The following is an 8,331-nucleotide window of genomic DNA, read 5'->3' on the forward strand; positions in this document are numbered from 1 at the left end:
AAATTTGATTTTCTGGAGCTACAGAACTCAAAATGGCGCTCTTCCAATTGCGTTGGAAAGTAGACATCCAGGGATTTCCAGCAATGTATAATATTCCATACTTTGCCCACGTTTAGACGATGCAAACTGGCGTTCAACGCCAGCTCTCTGCCCAATTCTGGCGTCCAGCGCCAGAAACAAGCTGCAAAGTGGAGTTCAACGCCCAAACTGGCACAAAAGCTGGCGTTCAACTCCAAGAATGACCCCTACACGTGCAACACTCAAGCTCAGCCCAAGCACACACCAAGCGGGCCCCGGAAGTGGATTTATGCATCAATTACTTACTTCTGTAAACCCTAGTGACTACATTATCACTTATGTATTTTCAACGGTAGAGTTTCTACATTCCATAGATTAAGGTGTGGAGCTCTGATGTTCCTCAAAGATTAATGCAAAGTACTACTGTTTTCTATTTAATTCATCTTATTTCGCTTCTAAGATATTCATTCGCACTTCAACCTGAATGTGATGAACGTGACAATCATCATCATTCCCTATGAACGCGTGCCTGATAACCACTTCCGTTCTACATTAGATTGAATGAGTATCTCTTAGATCTCTTAATCGGAATCTTCGTGGTGTAAGCTAGAATGATGGCGGCATTCAAGAGAATCCGGAAAGTCTAAACATTGTATGTGGTATTCCGAGTAGGATTCAATGACTGAATGACTGTGACGAGCTTCAAACTCGTGATTGCTGGGCGTAGTGACAGACGCAAAAGGATAGTAAATCCTATTCCAGCATTATCGAGAACCGACAGATGAATAGCCGTGCCGTGACAGGGTGCGTTGACCATTTTCACTGAGAGGATAGGATGTAACCATTGACAAGGGTGATGCCTCCAGACGATTAGCCGTGCCGTGACAGGGCATTTGGATCATTTTCCCGAGAGAAGACCGAAAGTAGCCATTGACAATGGTGATGCATTACATAAAGCTAGCCATGGAAAGGAGTAAAACGGATTGGGTGAAGATAGCAGGAAAGCAGAGGTTCAGAGGAACGAAAGAATCTCTATTCGCTTATCTGAAATTCTCACCAATGATTTACATAAGTATTTCTATCCCTATTTTATTAATTATTTTCAAAAACTCCATTACTATTTTATATCCGCCTGACTGAGATTTACAAGGTGACCATAGCTTGCTTCATACCAACAATCTACGTGGGATTCGACCCTTACTCACGTAAGGTATTACTTGGACGACCCAGTGCACTTGCTGGTTAGTTGTGCGAAGTTGTGAACCATGGTATTGGCATCATGTTTTTGGCGCCATTACCAGGGAAAGAAAGAGCGATGAATTTTACATAATCAAAGTGTAATCACAATTTCTGCACACCAGCAACATATAGCAAATTTTATATCATTTCGAAGCCCCGGATGTTAGTTTCCAACGCAACTGGAATCGCCTCATTTGGACCTGTGTAGCTCAGGTTATGGTCGTTTGAGTGCCAGGAGGTCAGGCTTGACAGCTTTACGGTTCCCTCATTTTTTCATGAGTTCTCCCACTTGCATGCTTTTCTTCTCACTTCTTCCATCCAATACTTGCCTTATGAACCTGAAATTACTCAACAAACATATCAAGGCATCGAATGGAATTAAAGTGAATTAAATTTAGCTATTTTAGGGCCTAAAAAGCATGTTTTCATATTTAAGCACAAATCAAGGGAGAATTGCAAAACCATGCTATTTCATTGAATAAATGTGAGAAAAGGTGATAAAATCCCTCAAAATAAGCACAAGATAAACCACAAAATTGGGATTTATCAAATCTCCCCGCACTTAAACCAAGCATGTCCTCATGCTAAGAATAAAGAAGGACAAGAAAAGGGATATGAACATTTATTCAATGCAAATAAACTATAAAAACCTATCTATATGCATGCAACTAAATGCAATATGACTCTACCTAGTTGGTCAAAAGCAAATCAATCTCCAAAAATATATATCAAGTAGGGCTAAGTGGTATGATGATTCATGAATCCTACCAATTCAAATATTAAAATGAAGTTCAAATAGACTTGCAAGAAGAAAAGCTCATGAAAGCCGGGAACAAGGAATTGAGCATCGAACCCTCACCGGATGTGTATCCACTCTAGTCGCTCTAGTGTATAGGGTTGAACACTCAATTCTCTTCTAATCATGCTTTCTATGATTTGTTTTTATCTAACAATCAACAATTATTCAATGCATGCATACATTTATCATGAGGACTTATTCATAGGTTGTAATGGGGCTAGGGTCAAGGTAGGGATGCATATGGTCAAGTGAGCTTGAAATTTGAATCTTTGATTAGTCTAAGCTCTCACCAAACACATATAATAACCTATACAATTCTAATACAATACCTAGCTACCCATGATTCCCACTTTTTCACATACTCATGCATTCTCTTTAATTATCATTCCATATGCATTGATTTTTATTGAAATTTACTTTGGGGAATTTTTGTCCCCTTTTTATTTCTTTTTCTCTTTTTTTTTCTATTTTTTATATATATATATGTTTTTTTTTTCATTTTTTTCTAAAGTATATACAAACGTATCAATGCATATGGTTTTACACATTTAATGCATAAGCATGTACCCAATTCCCAATATTTTCAACAAAAATAAAAATTACACTTTTACCTCAACCAATGTCCCAAGGTTCCCATATCCAAATGATACACACCCTCACTAGCCTAAGCTAATCGAAGATCCAAATTAAGGACATTTATTTTTTTCACTTAGGGGTAGCGATGTGCTAAAATTAAGAACAAAAGGGATTAAATAGGCTCAAATTTGTCTAACAATGGTTGATGAAAGGTAGGCTATTTGGGTAAGTGAGCTAAATGAAATGATGGCCTCAATCATATAAATGCATATATACATGGAATAAGGGACATAAAGAATCAAACAAATCAAAGATTACAATCATAGAAAAAGAATAATGCACACAAGAATGACAATAAGTGGTTATAAGATGCAACCATACCATAAGGCTCAAAACTCACATGCTTGTGTTCTTAACTCAAAAACCATGTTCCTAAATAAATTCTTCAAGCAAGTTCAACAAGAAAATTTTTTTCAAATTGGTAGGGTGCCCTAAAAAAACAATTTTTCTTGGAAAAGAAATCATCACCCTAACCAAGTAGTCCTAACATAAAAAGGAAGTGGTAAAAATATGTACAAATTCTAACTAACATGCAACCTATCATGCAATGCAACAACTAATTGATGCCAGGGCATTTTGGCCAGTTTCACTGACCTTTTATTTACTGTTTTTAGGGTAGTTTCATGCACTTCCTTAGGAAATAAGCTAGTTTTGGGTAGATATTCACTTACATCTTGATTCGAGCATACATTGTGCATTTTACATGATTTCATGAGGATTTTGCATGAATTTAAGGACAAATTGGATGTTGTATTTCCCATGACTTGGACTAGAACTTTGATGCACTTTATTGCTTAATTTCAGGACAAAAGAAGCAAAGAAGAACCACATTAGTGGCTACGTTAGTTACACTAACGTTAACACTAACGTGGAATGGGAGTAACTTGCAAAGTTAATGAGAAAAGTGATTGCCAATAACACTCTCGAAGCCATCATTGCCCACATTAAGAAATAGAGCCAACGTTAGTGACACTTAACATTATCACTAACGTTGAACCAAGATCATGAGTGGCCACGTTAGAGTCCACGTTAACCTAGTTAACGTGGCCTCTAACGTTAAGAAGGAAGGGGGGGAGCCAACGTTAGTGACACTCAACATTGTCACTAACGTTGGCCAAAGCACATTAAGCCACGTTAACTCCCACGTTAACCTAGTTAACGTGGAAGCTAACGTGAAGGAACAAAGTGGTCAACAACGTTAGTGACACCCAACATTGTCACTAACGTTGGAAGAACACAAGCCCCCAATGAGCCACGTTGACTCTCACGTTAACCTAGTTAACGTGGAAGCTAACGTGAAGAAAGAAGGTGATCGCCAACGTTAGTGACACCCAACATTGTCACTAACGTTGGAAGGAGCCACACATGCCACCATGAGCCACGTTAACTCCCACGTTAACTTAGTTAACGTGGAAGCTAATGTGGATAAGGGAAGGATGAGCCAACGTTAGTGACACTCAACTTTGTCACTAACGTTGGAGATGGCTAGCAAGGCCACGTTAGAAGCCACGTTAACCTAGTTAACGTGGAATCTAATGTGGAAAATAGGGGCAATTTGGAACGTTAGTGATAATGGTAAGTGTCACTAACGTTCTCGAAGGATGGCAAGCCTACGTTAAAAGAGCCACGTTAACTAAGTTAACGTGGGCTCTAACGTAGGGAAGGGGAAGGCTTCTCAACATTATTGGGAAAGTTGAGTCCCAATAACGTGTGCGAAGGACATAGTGGAAACGTTAGTGGCAACGTTTGTGCCACTAACGTTGAGGTTAACGTGGCCTTTAACTTTGGTGAGGAACGTTAGTAAAAAAGGTGATTGTCACTAACGTTCTCGAACCCATATTTTCACTGAACGTTAACACCACTAACTTCCTAAGCCAAAGCCCCTGCCCACTTCATACTTTCTCTCTGCAAGTAAAAGCTGAGCCCAATGAAGAAGAGAACTGCTTCCAACTCAAGATCCAAAGGCCCAAGACTTGAAGAATCAACTAGAAGAACAGAAGAGTAGTATATATAGGAGTATCTTTGAAATATTTTAGAGAGTTGGAAATTATAGGGAGACTCTTAGCATAGAACTACTCTCTGTATTTACTTTCTCTGCACTTCTAAGTTTTCATCATGTATTCTCCATCTTTGTTTTCATTTTCCAGAGCTATGCACAACTAAACCCCTGTCATTGGGTTAGGGAGCTCTGTTGTAATTTGATGGATCAATACTAGTTTTCATTATTCTTCTTCTATCTTTTCTCTTGATTTTACTTGAAAGCTTTCGATCTTCATCCAATTGAGTAGTTATCTTGAAAAAGAAGCTATTCATACTTGGATCTCTTCTGAACCTTGAAAGAGGAATGAAGAGATCAAGCTAGAAATGCTTTCTCATGCTGGACCAAATTGGGTTTGGATGGATATGTGACTATAATCCTCTCAACACTTGGTTTGGGAAATGCATGTGGTATAATCAGTGACCATACTTCATCTCTTCTCATGAGCAATTGACCAAGAAATTGGCTATTGATCAAGATTTGAGAGATTGAATTAGAAGAAATTGTAATTCAATCACTTAAGATTGCCAAGGAGATCAATGAGTGCATTGATTGAGGAAGAGATGAAAATGAAATTGATCCAGAGAATGCAACATCTCCTAAGCCCAATGAACTCCCCATTTCTGATCTTACCCATTCTCTTTAATTTCTGTTATTTACTTTAATGAGCAATTCCCCCATTCCCATTTACAATTCTGCAATTTACCTTCCATCATTTACTTTCAGATCTATAATTCTAGCATTTACTTTCCTGTCAATTACCTTCCCGCCATTTTATTTTCTACAAATTCTCAACTCAAATTCTAGATTCGCTCAACTAGAACAGTCCTCTAATTAAAGTTGCTTGATCAATCAATCCTTGTGGGATTCGACCTCACTCTATTGTGAGTATTTACTTGACGACAAATTCGGTACACTTGCCGAAGGGAATTTGTTGTGAGACAAGTTTTCCATGCATCAAGTTTATGGCGCCATTGCCGGGGATTGATTGTGCATAAACAATGATTAGATTGGAGGATAACTAGATTAAGCATTTTATTTTTGTTTGATTTAAATTTCTATTTGAGTCATTTACTTTCTGTTTTAGATAACTTCTTCCCTTCCCCCTTACTTTTTCTTTGTTATTTACTATTCATCTCACTAACCCACTAACTGTTTGATATATTGCATCACTCACACTAACAGTAATTCTGACAGATATACTTTCTGCACCTATTCTCTTTGCTTGTACTTGTTGGTTGTATGACAGGGAGAAGAAGCGGGGCTTCAACTTCCTTTGATTCTGAACCTGAGAGAACCTTCCTTAGACTAAGGAGGGAGGCAAGAGAAAAACGTGTAGTTGGTGGTGAAGAAGAGGAGGAACACTTCGAGGAATACTTTGAACCAAACATGGAAGAAAATATGGAAAACCATCATGAAGAAGAGGCTCACAACCATGGCAGAGGAGGTGGAGCAAATCATGCTGGGGAGGATAGAAGAGTTTTAGGCTCTTACATCAATCCAAACCCAGAGAACTGTGGAAGTAGCATTCAAAAGCCAACCATCCATGCCAAAAATTTTGAACTGAAGCCACAGCTCATCACCCTTGTTCAGAACAACTGTTCGTTCGGAGGGAGCGTCCAAGAGGACCCCAATCAACATCTAACCACCTTCCTGAGAATATGTGACACAGTGAAGTCTAATGGTGTTCATCCTGACGCCTATAGACTGCTCTTATTTCCATTCTCACTCAGGGATAAGGCAGCTAAGTGGCTGGAGTCTTTCCCAAGGGAGAGCTTGACAACTTGGGAAGACGTGGTGAACAAATTCTTAGCAAGATTTTACCCTCCTCAACGAATCAATAGGTTGAGAGCTGAGGTCCAAACTTTCAGGCAACAAGATGGTGAGACTCTATATGAAGCATGGGAGAGATTTAAAGACTTAACAAGGAGGTGCCCACCAGATATGTTCAACGAATGGGTGCAGCTGTACATTTTCTATGAAGGGCTCTCTTATGAGTCAAAGAAGGCCGTAGACCATTCATCCGGAGGATCTTTGAACAAGAAGAAGACTATTGAGGAAGCCATAAATGTCATTGAAACAGTAGCAGAGAACGACTACTTCTATGCTTCCGAAAGAGGGAACACAAGAGGAGTAATAGAGCTAAACAATGTAGATGCTCTGCTGGCCCAAAACAAGCTCATTACCCAGCAGCTGGCTGACCTCACCAAGAAGATGGAGAGGAACCAAGTAGCAGCGGTCTCCACTTCATCAACAACCCAAGAAGGAGTGAATGAAGAAGCAGAGGGTAGTCAGGAGCAAGCCAACTACATTGGGAATTCACCTAGGCAAAATCATGATCCATACTCCAAGACCTACAACCCTAGATTGAGGAATCACCCAAACTTTGGGTGGGGAAATCAACAAGACCAAAGCCTTGATCAAAGACGCCCAAATCCAAACAATGCAGCCACCCAATACTTCACATCTAGACCATATCAACACCCCCATAACAACACCTCCCCACATTCATATCAAGGCTAGAATAACCCTACTCAGCCTGACCTGTCATCATTTGATGAAAGAATCTCAAGGATTGAGAATCTACTTGAAGGCCTAAGCAAGGAGATTCAAGACAACAAGGTCTTCAAGGAAGAAGTGCGAGCCAGTTTCAAGAACCAAGGAGACACAAACAAGAGGTTAGAATCTCAAGTAGGATATCTCTCTGAGCAAATTCCCAAACCCACAGATGGATTCCCAAGTGACACAGAGAAGAATCCGAGAGGTGAAACAAAGAAGGTAAAATGGAAAGATTACAAGATGGTCACTATAAGAGATAAGGAGACTGAGGACAAGCCAAGAAAGCTGTCAGAACAACCTGAAGATACCTCAGTAGAGGAGGTGGAAAAAGATTACCAAGAACCAGAAATCTCAAAACAGGAGTTGCTGAGACTCTATGCACCTTTTCCCCAATTGCTCAAGGGAGCTGTGGAGAGGAGAATATACTCAAGATTTCTTGACTTATTCGCATCTCTGCATGTGAACATACCATTCATCAAGACTATCCAACAAATGCCTGCATTCATCAAGTACATGAAGGAGTTGCTTCCCAGGAAAAGCTCACTCAAGGGAGGCCAAACTATAGTGATGAATAAGGAGTGCAGTGCCCTCATTCAACCGCAGTTGCCTACAAAAAGAAAAGATCCAGGGAGTTTTCATGTCCCCTGTGCCATAGGAGAAACAATGTTTGATAGAGCACTCTACGATTTGGGAGCAAGCATCAACTTAATGCTTCTATCCCTGGTGAAGAGGCTGCAGATCAATGAGATATTGCCCACAGATGTAGTCATCAGGCTGGCTGACAAAACTCAAAAACAAGCAAGAGGGGTGGTGGAAAACGTGTTGTTAGAGACTTTCTTCCCACATACTTTGTCATCTTAGACATGGAAGAGAGTCACACTCACCCAATCATATTGGGAAGACTATTCCTAGCTACAGCCAGAGCACTCATAGACGTGGAGCGAGGGGAGCTAATATTGAGGATCCATGATGAACAACTCAGCTTCAATGTCTTCAAACTCTCCCAAGAAACTGACCAAGAAAACAAAGAACCAAGCAATGA

The 8,331-nt window shown here is 39.9% G+C and overlaps 1 non-coding gene across 1 annotated transcript; it reads right to left on the reverse strand.

Moving 5' to 3' along the window:
* Positions 1 to 6,572: 6,572 nt before the first annotated feature.
* LOC148561708 (small nucleolar RNA R71) lies at positions 6,573 to 6,679 on the reverse strand. The gene has a single exon (XR_015887149.1). It is a non-coding gene; the product is annotated as a small nucleolar RNA R71 (small nucleolar RNA).
* Between the last annotated feature and the right edge of the window lie 1,652 nt (positions 6,680 to 8,331).

Source organism: Arachis ipaensis, chromosome B6 (genome assembly GCF_059453495.1).
Source record: "Arachis ipaensis isolate K30076 ecotype BB chromosome B6, ASM5945349v1, whole genome shotgun sequence".
NCBI lineage: Eukaryota > Viridiplantae > Streptophyta > Magnoliopsida > Fabales > Fabaceae > Arachis > Arachis ipaensis.